The following is a 15,725-nucleotide window of genomic DNA, read 5'->3' on the forward strand; positions in this document are numbered from 1 at the left end:
ATCTAACAAATGGAACAATCATTCAATTTAGCAACTGGGGAAGAATTTGGCATAAGAGTGTATTTGAATACAGGGAATGTTCAATCTTGAACCTGTTCTTCCAGGTAGGGGATAGGTAGGAAGAGCGGCTCCGATACAAATTTTATAGCATAACTCGACAACTTATAAATCAATCGAAACCAAATTTGGCATAAGAGGGTATTCGAGCTCAAGATATGTTTTTTTCTGGTAGTTTAGCATCACTACCACAAATCAGTGGAACGATATAGAGGGAAAAGAGGGCATTGATAAAATTTGTTTAATATTTTTAAAACTTATCGAGAAAATAGAATTAAGTTATCATGGGAGCAAATTTGTGTACAAGCAATGTTTCTTCGATGGTTTGAAAACCCCTTCTCTTGCCAGAGGGGAGATATACAGTAGGGAGAGGGACACCAATTTTTTGAATAACTCGAGAACTTATCGAGAATGGGGCCACATATGACGTGGTATCGTATTTGTATACAAGAAGTGTTTTTCTGATTTATGAGACCCACCTTCTTTCAATTAGGGATATAGGAATGGGAATAATTCGTATGATAATTCGAGAACGAATAGGTAAAATAAATGTCCCATGATGTTATTTTGTTACTGAAAATGCTCATGCTCATGATAGTTTGACAAAGTTTCATATTTATAAAAAAAATATTTTGGCATAAGTTATAAACTTTTTAAGCAAAGAAATTCAGAGTCATAAAAAGGATTAAAACACGGATTTAAAAAAAAAATAATTAAGATTTCAAAATAAAAAACTGGCAAATTCATTTTGAAAAACAAAATTTAATGATATTGAAATTGAACTTAAAATTTTGTGCAAATAAATAACAAGTTAAATAACTAGGTACCACAAGTTTCAAAAATTTTTGAAGGTGTAGCAAAGCACACCGGGTCAGCTAGTCTATATATAAAAATGAATTTCTGTCTGTCTGTCTGTCTTTCTGTCCGTCTGTCTGTCCGTCTGTCTGTTCCCTATAGACTCGGAAACTACTGAACCGATTCGCGTGAAACTATGTAGTTGGGGGTATAGGAGGCAGGGGAAGGTTCTTATTATGGTTTGAGACCCCTCCCTCTCTCATGAAGGGAGGAAGGGGCCTCCCAAACTAAAGACAACTCGAGAACTAATCAAGCAAATGGTATCAAATTTGGCATGGGGTGGTATTTGGGAACGAGGAATGTTTCTATGAATATAAGGTACCCCTCCTTCCTCTCAGTGGGGAGACAGGAAGGGGGGAGGGGGGCTACTTTACAATTTTTTATATATCTCGAAAACTAATCAAGAAATTGGAACCAAATTTGGCATAGGAAGGTATTTGGATACGAAAAATATTTCAATCATTATTTGAGACTCCTTTTTCTTTCCAGTAGAAAAGGGGAGGGGTTCTCTTTTATAATTTTTACAAAACTCAAAAACTGATAAAGCAAATGGAACCAAGTCTGGCATGGGAGGGTATTTTAATATGAAAAATATTTCTATGATTATTTTAGAACACTCCCTCTTTTTAGTAGGAGATATTAAGGGGGGAGGGGTCTTCTTATATTTTTTTACATAACTCAAAAACTTATTTAGCAAATGGAACCAAATTTGGCATGGAAGGGTATTTGGGAACGAGACATGTTCTTATGATTGTTTGAGACCTCTTACTTCTTCCGGTGTGGAGAAAAGAAAGAGGGAGGGGAGTTTCATACAATTTTTACTGCATAACTCCAGAACTTCAACAGCAAATGGAGCTGATCGAGCAAATGGAACCATATTTGGCATGTAAAAGTATTTGGATACGAGAAATGTTTCTATATAAATTGAAGCCCCACCTTTTTCAGCGGAAAGATATAGATAAATGGGGAAAGCGGGGCTTCAATACAGATGCATTTTTGCATAACTCGAGAGTTATTCGAGCAAATGAAACCAAATTTGGCATCAAAAAGTATTTGAGTACGAAAAATACTTCTATGCTTATTAAGTTCTCAACCCTCCATTCAATGAGGAGAACGGAAGGGGGGATGGTACTTCCATTCAAGTTAATGCATAAATCAAGAATTTACTACGCAGATAAAACCAAATTGGGCATGGGATGGTATTTCAAAACGAGAAATATTTCTATTTGTACACAATTCCTTTGTTGCAGAAGGATAGAATTGGGAATATAGGAAGGGAAGAGGAAAGCACAGAGGAAAGTTTACATTTATTTTTTTTCAACAAAATCCGAGAATTGGACAAAACTTAACATGGAAATCGTTTTGATATGATTCTATGATTATTGGACACACCATCCTCCTTCCAGTGAGTAGGTACATAGGGGGGAGGGAGGGGGTCCATATGGCATGGAAAGATATTTGGTTACGAGATATATTTCAACGTTTGTTATAGCCTTATACCCTTACGCTTTACAGTGTAGAGAGTGGAAGAAAGAGGGGGGGGGGGGGGTGGTGCTCCATATAAATTTTGTTGTAAAGCTTGAAAATTTATCAACCAATGGAACTATAGTTGATATAAGAGGATTTTTAGGTTCGAAAAAAATGGGTATGATTATTAAAGATCACGACCTCCATTCAGACGGGGGGTGAAGGGAAGGACAGAGGGGGCTTTCTTATCAGTTTCTTAGCATAAATTCAGAACATATCAAGCAAAAATAACCATATTTTATAATTAAATTCTTTGCGTATGATTAATTTGAGACTCTCCCAGCTCAGGGCGAAGCTTAAAGAAACAGATAAAAATTATCTTTAACACAAATTTATAGATCAAGATTCAAAAAAATAGTTTTAGTCATCTTTGTATTGCAATTCAAAACTCCAGCTGCAGCTCTTATTTTATAGCGGTTGCTTTTTAATTATGTTATAATTTGATTCAAAATAATGCCAACAAAACAATAACAATTTGAATAACTTCTGAAAATACCATTTGTTTTTTAAAGGTGTAGCAAAGCACACCGGGTCAGCTAGTATTTTAATATTAATCCTATTTTAAACAGTTTTAAAAATGATTTAAAAAAAGCTTAAGAATGAGGAAAGAGCCTTTGTTACGGAGTTCTAGCCTTTACTTCAATAATGTATGCATCAAAAGCCACATGGTTTTCCGATGTTTGCAATGAAATAAAATAGTTAAATGACTTACAAAAATTATTGAGCTAGAAATTTTATTGCCTATACATTTTACAGCCTCTGTAGGCTCCACCAATAGAGTTTCCAGTAGGTTCCAATAGAAAACCTAAAATTTCTAGGTTTATGAATAGGAGCGTAGGTATGAGTAGGCGCGTCGCTTACCAAGGTGACATTCCATGCCACATTACCTTAAACCCCAAAAACTCAGCGTGAGAATTGTGGAGGGATGGCGTACAGCCGGCCTCCACAAAACAAATCATCACAAGTGCTGCACTTCCTTTCCTCCTATCGACTACATGAACTTGGCCGGCGTCGTTATTGGTTAATTTTTAAGATCGAGATTCTCAAAATTGCACAGTGAGATTGTGTTGCCTGCTCCCAGCACCTTTCATTTGGTTCATTGTGCAATGTTGATTATCTCGAACCAATCACGGAGTGCAACCATTATGCCATTGCACAGTGGTCCAGATCAAACTTTTAGCGAGACAAAATTAATAACACAAAATCGGTACGCTTTAGACAAATCATTTGTTCTACAAAGTTACTTCATATAACAAGCGCTACCTTTTTAAAAGATCAACTACACTAGTTTACAAAATTTAAAAAAAAAATCGTGAACTTGATTGACTGACCAATATTTTAAATGTAAAATCAGGCGCTGAATCCGAAAATGAAATTCAAAAAAATCTCAGTAGAACCGTTTTTGAGCTATGCTCCAAATATGAAATATTGGAAAAATAAAAAAAGTTCTTGTACTTAGATGAAAATATCTCGGACAGCATAACAGTAATTTGAAATCCCTCTTTTGCATATTGAAGGTGAAGAAATTTTCTATCGATCATCTGAAAATTATTTTTGCGTATAATCAACAGTATTGTTGATATTAGTGACTTTACGATATAAAAATTTATAAACAACCCATTTTTTTAGAGAAAATTTTGTTTCAGCGAAAGTTTTAGACTCGATGGTAACTCTAAAAAATCTGTTGCGCTTGATTGTAAATTTGAATCAAAGATTTCAAGTGGTTATTTATCAAAATCGGTTGAAAATTGAAGAAGTTATGGCTACTTTACCATAACAGTATTTTTTGTAGTTTTTAATAATTTAACGAACCGCAGTACACTTATCATAGTATAGGAAGAATGAGACATGATAAATCTCACTCGCTCCAAGTCAAAATTATTTATTAGTTTACCGAATGGTCACATGCCAAATTTCAGGAAGATCTGACCAAGGCCGTGCGAGGGGGGGGGGTTCTAGGGGTTTAACCCCCCCCCCCCATGAAGATTTTTTCCAAATAAAATTTTCGATGAAGTAAAGAGAAATTACTTGATCTTAAAAGGTGTTAAATAAGTGTTAACAATAAAGTCAGAAAATTTTCTCGCCTCCGGCGGAAAGCAGTCCTAAATCACCCAAACCTGGAGACATTTTATTTTACGACATTCCATACATTGTGATACGGCATCACTATTGAATTGAATTGAAACTAGTTTATAATTGTAAATTTCGATTTGCTATCCAATCAACCTTTAGCATTGAAACTCTAAACTTGACATACAAAAACCCTACCTCGTCTTTGGAATCGGTTTTTATTTAAAAAAAAAAGGCTTTGAAACATTTTAACTGCAAATTAATTCATCGAATACTAATTTTATGCACCAACAAGTTGGAAGCAATGTATGACTCACGATGGTCATCAGAATTAGTAAATTAAAATCTTAAACCTAGTATTCTCTACTTTTTTACTAAAAATCTTGATTTACAAAAAATGTGCTGATATGAAATATTCTTCAAGAAACCAATTATAGTCTCAATTTTATTTTGTGCTTTTTGTTCTTCTAAGTGCTGAACATCACTTTCAAAAACATTTTGATAAATTACACATGGCCACGAAATTAACATCCTTCGAAGTGCTAATAATTTAAAAGCTAATCTAGACTGATAGAGGTGCCTTGGATCTAAAGATGCAGTTTTACTATCAGCTTTTGTTTTTGATTAGCATCGCAAATATTTTAAAATCATTTTAAAAATTTCTGCATTATTTTGACAAAACCTTTAAAACAAAAACACAAGATCTAAAAATAAAGGTATAAATCAATTTTGAACTTCCTCAATACTTGAAGTGATTTTGAATTCTGCGAAAAAGTTATAGAGGTTTTCAATTTATGTACTTTTCCCCATTTTTAATGAAATTTTAAACGAAATTGAATTTTAAATATTTAAATCTACCAAATCAATCATTCAATCATAGGCATTGAAATGCAGTTCCTTTAAGTCATCAATTAAATTCTTTTTTTAAATCTTCTTGAAATGGTTGAACGAGTTTAATGAAAAAAACATCCTTCTAAAATTTAAAAAAGAAACTCATCTTTTTCTTTTTCATATTTTGTTTAAATAAAAAAGAACAGAATTTTCTAGTAAAATTTTATTAAGTTTGTCATCGTTTTTCAAATCTGAATTTTTGTGTTCTAAAAACATAATCTTAAGCCTTCGAAACTAAATTTTCTTTAAGAAAAACTTAATTTCCACTTTCTGTGCTTTTCAGGACCCAATTTTCCAATTGATAGCGACAAAATATTGAGATCTTAAAATTTTAAACTTCAAAACGGTCGATTGAAAATTTATTAAAGTTTCTCTTATTTTCATTACATTAAATAATGTTTTTTTAATCGACCATGATTTTTAATTTATCTTATCTATAGTTGATTTGATTCGAAGTACCAACTTCAAAGTTAAATTTTAATGCGCAATTTTAACCAAATTTTTATTATCTTTGTTCTTTGAATATTTACAACAAAACTTGGAATTCATTATTTTTATTTCATCAGTTTTTTATTGATAATTTCTCAATCTGTAATTTGTGAGTATAATTGAACATGTTTTATTATGAATATACGTATAAAGTTATTATTTTGAACTTCATAAGTTTGTTTGCCTTTTATTTTAATTACTGGACAAATTTTTATATAGAAAAGGGATTTATCTTTGACTTTGATCACTGGCAGTCTCGAAAAAAATTTAAATATATACTTCTTTTTATCAAACAAAATTTAATTATCAACTATTAAAGTTCAAAATGTTTTTTTCCTAATCGAGATTTCACATTTCTAATCGTGATATTTTTTTTCCAAATTCAAGATACTACGGAGGTTTTTTTAAATTAATCCTTCCATTGAAAATGAAGATATATTGATTTCAAATTTGATATCTCGATTGCTTAGAATTTATTTTCAGACAAATTTCTAGTTCAGAAAAAGGAACATAATTTCGAATTATTTATGAATAACTTACGGGAAATAGCATTGGTTTGGTTTGGAACATTCATTTTGATTCGTTTTGAAAACGTTGATTAATTTTATTAGTAAAATGTATCATTTTTTGAGTTTGTGTGATAATTATTAGCAAAAAAAGGTTGAGAAATCAATTTACTTATTTCTTGTGTATTTTTGGAATTGTTATTATATTTCACCCGAAGACTGTAACTCGATTGGGTTTGAAACAGGAAAGTTATTGAGGTTCCATGATTGTATTTTGGTCGAAAATTCTTGTATAAAACGCAATGCGTAAAAAGTACTCATTGAGTGTTGGACAAAATTTGCGGACTTTGAATTGCAATAACTTTTTTACTTCAAGTCCAATCGTGTTGCAGTCTTCGGGTGAAATATTTGTCTCAACTTAAGCTTTAAAAAAATCAACCATCAAAAACAATCGGCTTGTGGTGAAAAAAGTTATTGATGAAACACCAGTATTTTTCGTTCCTCCCGGGCAAAATACCTTAAAATTTTATTCACGTTTGAGACTCAAGCAACCCCTCCCTATGGTCAGATCTTCCTGAAATTTGGCATGTGACCTTTCGGTAAGCTAATAAATAATTTTGACTTGGAGCGAGTGAGATTTATCATGTTTCATTCTTCCTATACTATGATAAGTGTACTGCGGTTCGTTAAATTATTAAAAACTACAAGAAAAAACTGTTATGGTAAAGTAGCCATAACTTCTTCAATTTTCAACCGATTTTGATAAATAACCACTTGAAATCTTTGATTCAAATTTAAAATCAAGCGCAACAGAAAATCAGATTTTTTTAGAGTTACCATCGAGTCTAAAACTTTCGCTGAAACAAAATTTTCTCTAAAAAAATTAGTTGTTTATAAATTTTTATATCGTAAAGTCACTAATATCAACAATACTGTTGATTATACGCAAAAATAATTTTCAGATGATCGATAGAAAATTTCTTCACCTTCAATATGCAAAAGAGGGATTTCAAATTACTGTTATGCTGTCCGAGATATTTTCATCTAAGTACAAGAACTTTTTTTATTTTTCCAATATTTCATATTTGGAGCATAGCTCAAAAACGGTTCTACTGAGATTTTTTTGAATTTCATTTTCGGATTCAGCGCCCGATTTTACATTAATAATGACCTTCAGTTTACTAAGTTCAAAAATGCTGTAAACTAGTGTTATTAGGACGTGTCAATACCGTGGAAATTCGAGATACTAATTTCTTTCCGTGAATAGATAGAGTATAGAAATGTTCTAGAAAGCTATAGATTGTATCTTTTGAAGAAACTTTGCTGAACATACCAAAGTCGTGAAATGGGACGGTATCGCTCTATAATTTTTTCTAGATTAAAAAAGTAGGACGTGTCTAAAAAACGGTTTTTTGCTTATAACTTTTTTTTATACAAGCTCTACAAGTTTGATGTGTTTTAAACACTTTCTCAACACAACAAAACACATATCTTTCTCCAAGACTGTTCATGGTTATCTTATTGTCCTTTGAAGCTAGGGGCATTATTGTGTAAAAATTTATCAGTTTTTGAGCTGCTATACCTCGAATTGGGGCAAACGAAAATATCTGCTTTTTGCTGCATTAACCAGGTTGTAACACAAATATTAGATACAGAAAAAACTGAAGATGCGTTTTTTTGTTTAACTCGAGATTTTTGATTTTCAACATTTTTTCCTTTTTTGTTTTTTTTTCATTCAAAAAATATCAAATCCTCCTCTAAAACCCTCTATTTTCCCGGATTTAAAAGTTCTTGAAAAATTTCTGCTTTTGTGCAGATAAAGGTCACAGAAAGCGCAGGTGTGCTATTAAGTATGTTATATTTGGCAAGTTTGAATTTAGAGATATTGGTGAAATGGAAGTTCCATACAGTGTTTTTAACTGTTAATTGCTAGTAGAAAATTACCTAAAATGTATGGCGAAATGTCAAATCACTGAAAAAATCGCCAGACGCATCCTCGCAAGAGAGAAGCTAAAATTCAGGGGCAAAGAAACTCAACTGTTTCAAGCTGCGCACAGTATAGTTAAAAAATATTTGAATTTACCATTTTTTTCATTATTGTTGTATGAAAAAGCATTTTTTCATATAAAAAGTATTTTTAGCTACAGTATTTTAATAAAGGGAATATTCGAGAATGGTAAGAAATAAAGCATGAATACTCTCATTCGACCGACTGAATGTGATTTCAATGAACAATTAAAGCACGAAATTTTTAAACGTGCATTTTTGATTGAAAAAACAAAAAAAAATAAAAAAATGTGGATAATTAAAAATCTCGAGTTAAACAAAAAACGCATCTCCAAATTTTTCTGTATCTAATATTTGTGTAACAATCTAGTTAATGCAGCAAAAAGCAGATATTTTCGTTTGCCCCAATTCGAGATATAGCAGCTCAAAAATTGATAAATTTTTACACAATAATGCTCCTAGCTTCAAAGGACAATAAGATAGCCATGCACAGTCTTGGAAAAAGATATGTGTTTTGTTGTGTTGAGAAAGTGTTTAAAACACATCAAACTTGTAGAGCTTGTATAAAAAAAGTTATAAGAAAAAAACCGTTTTTCTAGACACGCCCTACTTTTTTAATCTAGAAAAAATCATAGAGCAATACCGTCCCATTTCACGACTTGGACTCCACGGTATTGACACGTCCTAATAATTCACCTTTTAAAAAGGTAGCGCTTGTTATATGAATAAACTTTGTGGAACAAATGATTTGTCTAAAGCGCACCGATTTTGTGTTATTAATTTTGTCTCGCTAAATGTTTGATCTGGACCACTGTGCATTGGCCGGGAGGGGCCGCAGGTGGACCGTAGTTGATAGCAAGCTCAATACTTTCTTGTCATTAAAATTCTCTGGCTAGAAATTTTTTGAAGACGCCAGTTCATCGAGAGTAAGTCTTTTTTTTTCAAGAGAATAATCCAGCAAAACTCCCAAAGCAAATCGTATAGTGTCCATTATTATCGTTATATTGAAAAAGTTATTGACTCCGAATCCTTAAAATGTATTGATAAAATTACTATCATTCTCAGAATTTCGTTTAGAACTACCAGAACTTTAGAGCCATCAGATGTGATCTTCAACAAAATTGTTAGCAGTTAGGATAGTTGAAATCTTAAATTTTTGGATCTTAAAATCGTTCCAATGCACAGTGAGAGTTTTTTATCAAAATTTAAAATATTCATTTAAACTATCCAAATGAGAAAGCATCAGCAAAGGTTATTTAAAAAAATAAATCATGTGTTAAACTTACTGTTCAATCTTATGATAAGCATCGTTTAGAACTCAGTTAATGAGGGCAATCTCAATCGCCCCAATTTCCTCTAGAATCATGCTAAATACTTAGAAAAAACTTTGTAACAATAGAGAATGCGTCAGAAATCGCATAAAATTAGTTGAATCATGCATCAAACTAATTGTTGAATAGAACCTAGTACACCGCTAAACCTTCCAAACTTCCTGATATATTATATGATGAGTACTGTTCAGCGCTCAGTTGATGAGAAGAGCCTCAATCGATTACATTCCTCCTAAATTCATGAAATATAAAAATAGTCCTTGTAATGAACGAGATTGGTTTGAATGTTACTGTTTAATCGACGAGAAGAGCCTCATCATGTTTAAATCAATATCAATTATCAATTGAACAAAATATCGCTAAAATTCTGGAGAAAAGGGGGCGATCCAGGCTTTTTTCGTCAATTAAACGTTTAACAGTGTAAATCATTCTGTTCAACAATTAATTTTTCACATGGTTTATTTGTTTCTGTGCACTTTTTGATGCATTCTCGAATATTACATGATATGTATTTAATATATTGCAAGTATTTAGGGGAAATTGAGGCAATTAGGACTTAATTCATCAACAGAAATTAAACGGTGACCATTATTTTATTCAACAGTTAGTATAACACACGTTTAAATGTGTTTGTATCTTTTCTTATGCTTTCTCGTTTGTTACTACACGCAAAATAATTTTCACTTAAAAAATAAGTGACATCTGTAGTGAATTCTCGCCATACGTAATTTCATTTGAATTTTAAGTGATGGGTCAAGTGAATTCACTTAAGTGACCGGTCAAGTGAATTACACTATGACGTTCGAGTGAAATTTATCTGAATTTCTAAGTAAGTTTCTAGTTAATTATCTCTCGCGTTTTTTTAATAAAAGAACGTTTAGAGAACACCACTTTGATTTCAAATACTTACATTACGCTTTCGCCATAAATTTATTGTTTGGAAAATTCCATCGTCATCCCAAGGCAGATCGGTTACTGCGGATAGTGCGACTTCTAAATCTTCCCTGCTGCAAACCAGAAAATCTGTCCAGTTCAACCCACAAGCTGGAACATGATAACACCTTTAAATAACTTTTTCTTACATCACGTTTAACACAAATACCGCCAAAATCGCCCAGTAAAGAATTGGGAAAATCCAAATCCAGCATAAGCTTTAAACGCTGCTCTTTAGAATTTGCCAATTTGAACTCTGAAAATAAACACAATTACAACCCGACATTCACTTGAAATTCAAGTGATGGGGAAGTGAATATTTTTTCTCACTTCAAATTCAAGTGACGACTGAAGTGAATATGGATGAATTCACTTGAAATTTAAGTGGCTGCCAAGTGAAATGTATATGTCGCACTTGAATGGAAGAAAATCACTGAATCCTTGTTTTTAAGTGAAAAATCATGTGTATTTTAAGAGTGAATTTGGGTTCAGTGTACGATTTTTTGGTTCACATTGTATGACTTGATGAATGAATTTAGGGAAAATTGGGGAAAATGAGACTTTCCTCGTCAACTCAGTGTTAACGGGTGTTAAATAAAAAATGAGAATTTTTTCAATCACATATAAAAAAATTGTTATTTTTTTCCATCGATTTCAGTATTTTTTATTAATAACATAATGTATTTTCTTCAAAAAAATGTCAGTGAATGTTTGAGTAAGGGCCGTGGTCTGATCACTGACCATGGTCTGATGTTCGACGCAACTTTGTCGCGATGCTCTCACAAGAACGTTGTACGGCACTTACGTCCATTTTCCGGATACAAATCCGGATTCTTGTAGTCAGGTGCTTCGTGTCCTTGGCCCTCCAATTGTTTTTATACACTAGGGCACTGAGTGAGCCAAAGAAATCCTCTATTGGGCGGTACTGGGGCAAGTTTGTTGGGTTACGATCTTTCGGCACGAACGGTATCTTTTTCTCCTCAAGGTACGCCAGCCAGCCAGAACGAATGACATCCCGTGGTATTTTTTGGTCATCCACCGACACTGTGATTTAACCGTCTCAATCTGCTCCTCCGTGTACCCCGGCGACCTCGTCTTCTTCCTGCAGACGATTCCTTCCATCTTGAGGGTACGATGGATCAATACGTGGGAGCAGCCATATTTCCGACCGGCGTCACGCAGGCTGGTTGCGTCCTTGTTGTCAAACAGCTTCTTTAACGATGTCTTCCTATGTTTCGTCATTATCGTCACCGGACGACCACTTCCGACCTTCCGCTCTACGTTCAGGGAACCCTTAAAATGTGTTTCCTCCTTAAAATATGCCACCGTGAACTTTTTTCCTTGCTGGAAATGCGTTTCGTAGAACCGTACAATGCGTTCGCGGAGCACGTGCTGTTTCGACGCCATCTTTGCTTTGATCAAATTCAAACTAGCAAAACCAAACACGCCTACTGTTTCTAGGGAGCCCAAAGAGCAATTTTCTTGGAGAAAGAAGATTTTACGCTCTTTATTTGAGTTACTGAAAGGTATTGAAAACATTCTCATTTTTTATTTAACACCCGTTAAGTGGTGGTTTTACATTCGATTCAGCAAAGAGTTTTCCACCTGATTCAATGTTTTTTCATCTGTTCAATTGCATTTTCGTTTGTTACAATTTTTTTTTTGAAGAAATTGTATGAATTCAGGGGAAATCGGGGTGCTTGAGGCCCTTCGGCAATAAGTTTTACACCCGATTCAATATTTTTCGCATCTGTTAAACTAAACTCTCGTTTGTATTTTCAAAGAAATTGCATGAATTTAGGGGAAATCAGGGTGATTGAGGCTCTTCGAATCAACTTAACGCTAAGTGGTGTACATCGTTCAATTCAGCAAAGAATTTTACAACTGTTTCAATCATTTTTGTGAATTTCTGATGCACTGTCATTTGTTGTAATGATTTTTTTTTCAACATATCGCTCGATTTTAGGGGAAATCGGGGTGATTGTGGCTGTTCTCGTAAGCTGAGCACTAAGCGGTGTACATCACTCGATTCAGCGAAAATTTTTACACTAAATCACTTGGTATTGGCATTTGGTGTGTGAATTGTTCGATTGTTACATTAAAATATATGCACAAATTAAAAAAAAAGCCAGAGGAAGTTGGGGAGATTTAGCCGTTTTTGTTAATTTTAGTGCAAAAAAGCGGCATGATTAGCTAGAGGATGAATAAATCTACCGAAAATGATCATTCATGATAAAAAATGTTTGGATTACACTTTGTTTGACTGCATTTCTTTGAAAAATTTCTTAAGGGGAAGAGGCGAAATGATTCATTTGTCGTCGTAAAAACAAAAGTTGTAGTACAACAATCGATTCAGTCAACATTTTTACATAAAGAAGTATGGTTTATATGACATTTTTGTTGCCAGGTAGATTGCTACAATCGGAATTATAACTTTACACTAGAGTGCCCCAAATGACCCGGCACCTGAAAAAGTTATGCGCTGCAGGCTAAAATTGATCCTGAGCATAGTACAAGGTCTCGTGCCAAATTTGGGCCAGATCGGATCACGGGAAGAGGTCGCTCAACGAGCCTTAAGTTTGTGTGCGGTTTTGAAACATTTTGTTCTGGAGGAACATGAAAATCCAGTTTTTTTATGAATAACTTTGGTTCCCTTCGACCGATTTCTTTTGAAAACGATTTTTCTTAAAGCCTAAAGTCTGACCAATATTTCATCCGAAGACTGCATTTTCATTAGACTTATGATAAAAAAGTTATTATACTTATAGTTATTATGTTGTAACTTTTTTCAGGGTGATATTCATCACTATTAATGAGATACACTGCTTCAAACATTTTGAGGCAGCATTAACAGTGATGAATATCATACCTCTTGTACATCAAAAGTTTTAAGGTTGATGGGACATCAAAATGACGTAGTCAGAAAAATTATTGGTTTTATCAGTTTTTTTTTAAATTTACAAAAACATGCGATTTTCACCCTAATAAGAAAAAGGAGTAGGATGCAACAAACTCTGTTATTAATGAAAAATCAAATGAAAACGTTTCGAAATTTATAGTTTTTGATACATTTGTGATGTCATGACGCCTAAAGCACCAATTGCAGTAATTTTCAGTTCTGTTCGAATTAAATTTAACATTTTTTTGTCAAATGTTTTTAAAAAAAAGTGTAAATCTGCTGCATGCATTTAGGGGTAAAAAATTCTACAAAATGTTCTATAAGCTTAAATTATAAATATTAAATAATAAATATTAGGACGGATGAAATTTTAATGTTTACAAAAGCATAATTCAAAACAATCATATCTCAAGATATGGAAACGCTATTTACGAGGTTTAGTTCTGATTTGCATTTTGTTGCATTTTGCCCCAGACAGGTAACTGAATTATAAAAATATTTAGGTATTTAAAAAAAATTGGTGATTGTCCGAAAAATATTTTTACACCAACAGTGTTGGTAGAGGATAATGAAAGCAATATAAATTTTGTAGGTGATATCATTAAGCCAATTCGTCAAACTGGGTAAAATTTTTTACGGCATCGAAAAATGTAAAAATTTGGTCATCTATTGCTTGATTTTTTTAAATTTTTTTATGACAATCAAAAGCTTTTAAAAACTCTTTCACGATGTTAAAAACTATGTCATCATCAATTTGTTATCATTTAATGATAACTTTATTACAGTATAATGAAATAAAAATTGAATGATTGTTGTAGTATTCAAATGTTTAATCTAACCCTGCTTTTGCAAGATGCTCCGTTTGACGGTATTAATTCAAGAGGTTTGTTCTAAATGTCTTTTAAATATTAGTTGAACTTTTAATTCAATTTTTGGTTCGAAGACGTCAAAAAAAGTTGATCCCACATTTCCACAGCCTATAAATTCCGTTGATCGCGATGGTGATGACGATGACGATCGCAATGATGATCTTAATGACGATAATGATAATGGTAGTGATCTTTTTTTCGCGAACCTGCAGAATAACAGCACACGGTGAGGAACGCGAAAGTTTGCACAGTTTTTGCGCTGCGTTTTTTTTGTGCTTTCTTTTATTATTCAGCCCGCGTGTACTGTAAATCTCTTTTGCGGGAAAATCCCAAATCCATGCCGTTGCCGCTGCTGCTGCCCAGGTGTCGAGAAGAAAGTGTTGAATCATTTAACGGTAGTTTGATTTTTACAGCATCACCGCAAATTTTCTCGTTAAAATTTCACATGGAGATCACCACCACCCGGTCTGTACCAAATTGGCTCAAAGCAGTGAGAACAGCTTTGGTTTGGTGGTGGTTTGCTTCCTCCAGTCGAATACCTACTTAGTTTGATTTTTTAACCTCCAGCTAGATGTATAACGTTAGTTTGTGGAAAAATTAGTAAATCAAGCTAAACTAAAGCTAAAGCTTTTGGGTTTCCCAACGAGTAATGTTTAAACTACTAATAAAAGTCGTAGTTTACATAATGAAACCCATCTTAAGAGTTTGATTAACGCCATCGCACGTTAATTTACTTGTAAAGCAACTTGAATCAAATCGTTTCAGGTAGCATTTAATTAGGTACAAACGTATCCAAAGCCTTAAATAATTTTTGAACAAAATTTATAGAATGAAAATAAAGTTCATGATTCGCTTTTCCGGCTTATCATTACCTTAACAAAACCTTCGTCTCCTAAAATAGCACTGAAATGATAGGATTAATTAGGAGTAACTTGATAAGCAGAAGTTAGTTTTTTTGAGCTCTATGAAGTTTAGTTTAAAAACCTTATTCTTTCCTATTAAACCCAGAACGAATTTAACATAAGTGAATTGTATATCCTTTGAAGTCAATATTTTCTAAAGGAACCTCACACAACCACGCATATGCTTGAAACTTAATCCTTTAGTGCCCAACCCCGCTTTTAGGAGGGGTTTACTAAAATTGTAATAAAACCGCATCGATGGCATGCGCGGATCTACGGGGGGGGTACGGTGTTTGGGGTGATCACCCCTCCAAGCGGAAAAAATAAATCATGGTCACAATTTTTTTAAATCAATTTAGATGAAATATAACTTTTTCATGTGCCAAAAT

The sequence above is a fragment of the Uranotaenia lowii genome, chromosome 2, assembly GCF_029784155.1.
Source record: "Uranotaenia lowii strain MFRU-FL chromosome 2, ASM2978415v1, whole genome shotgun sequence".
Taxonomy (NCBI): domain Eukaryota; kingdom Metazoa; phylum Arthropoda; class Insecta; order Diptera; family Culicidae; genus Uranotaenia; species Uranotaenia lowii.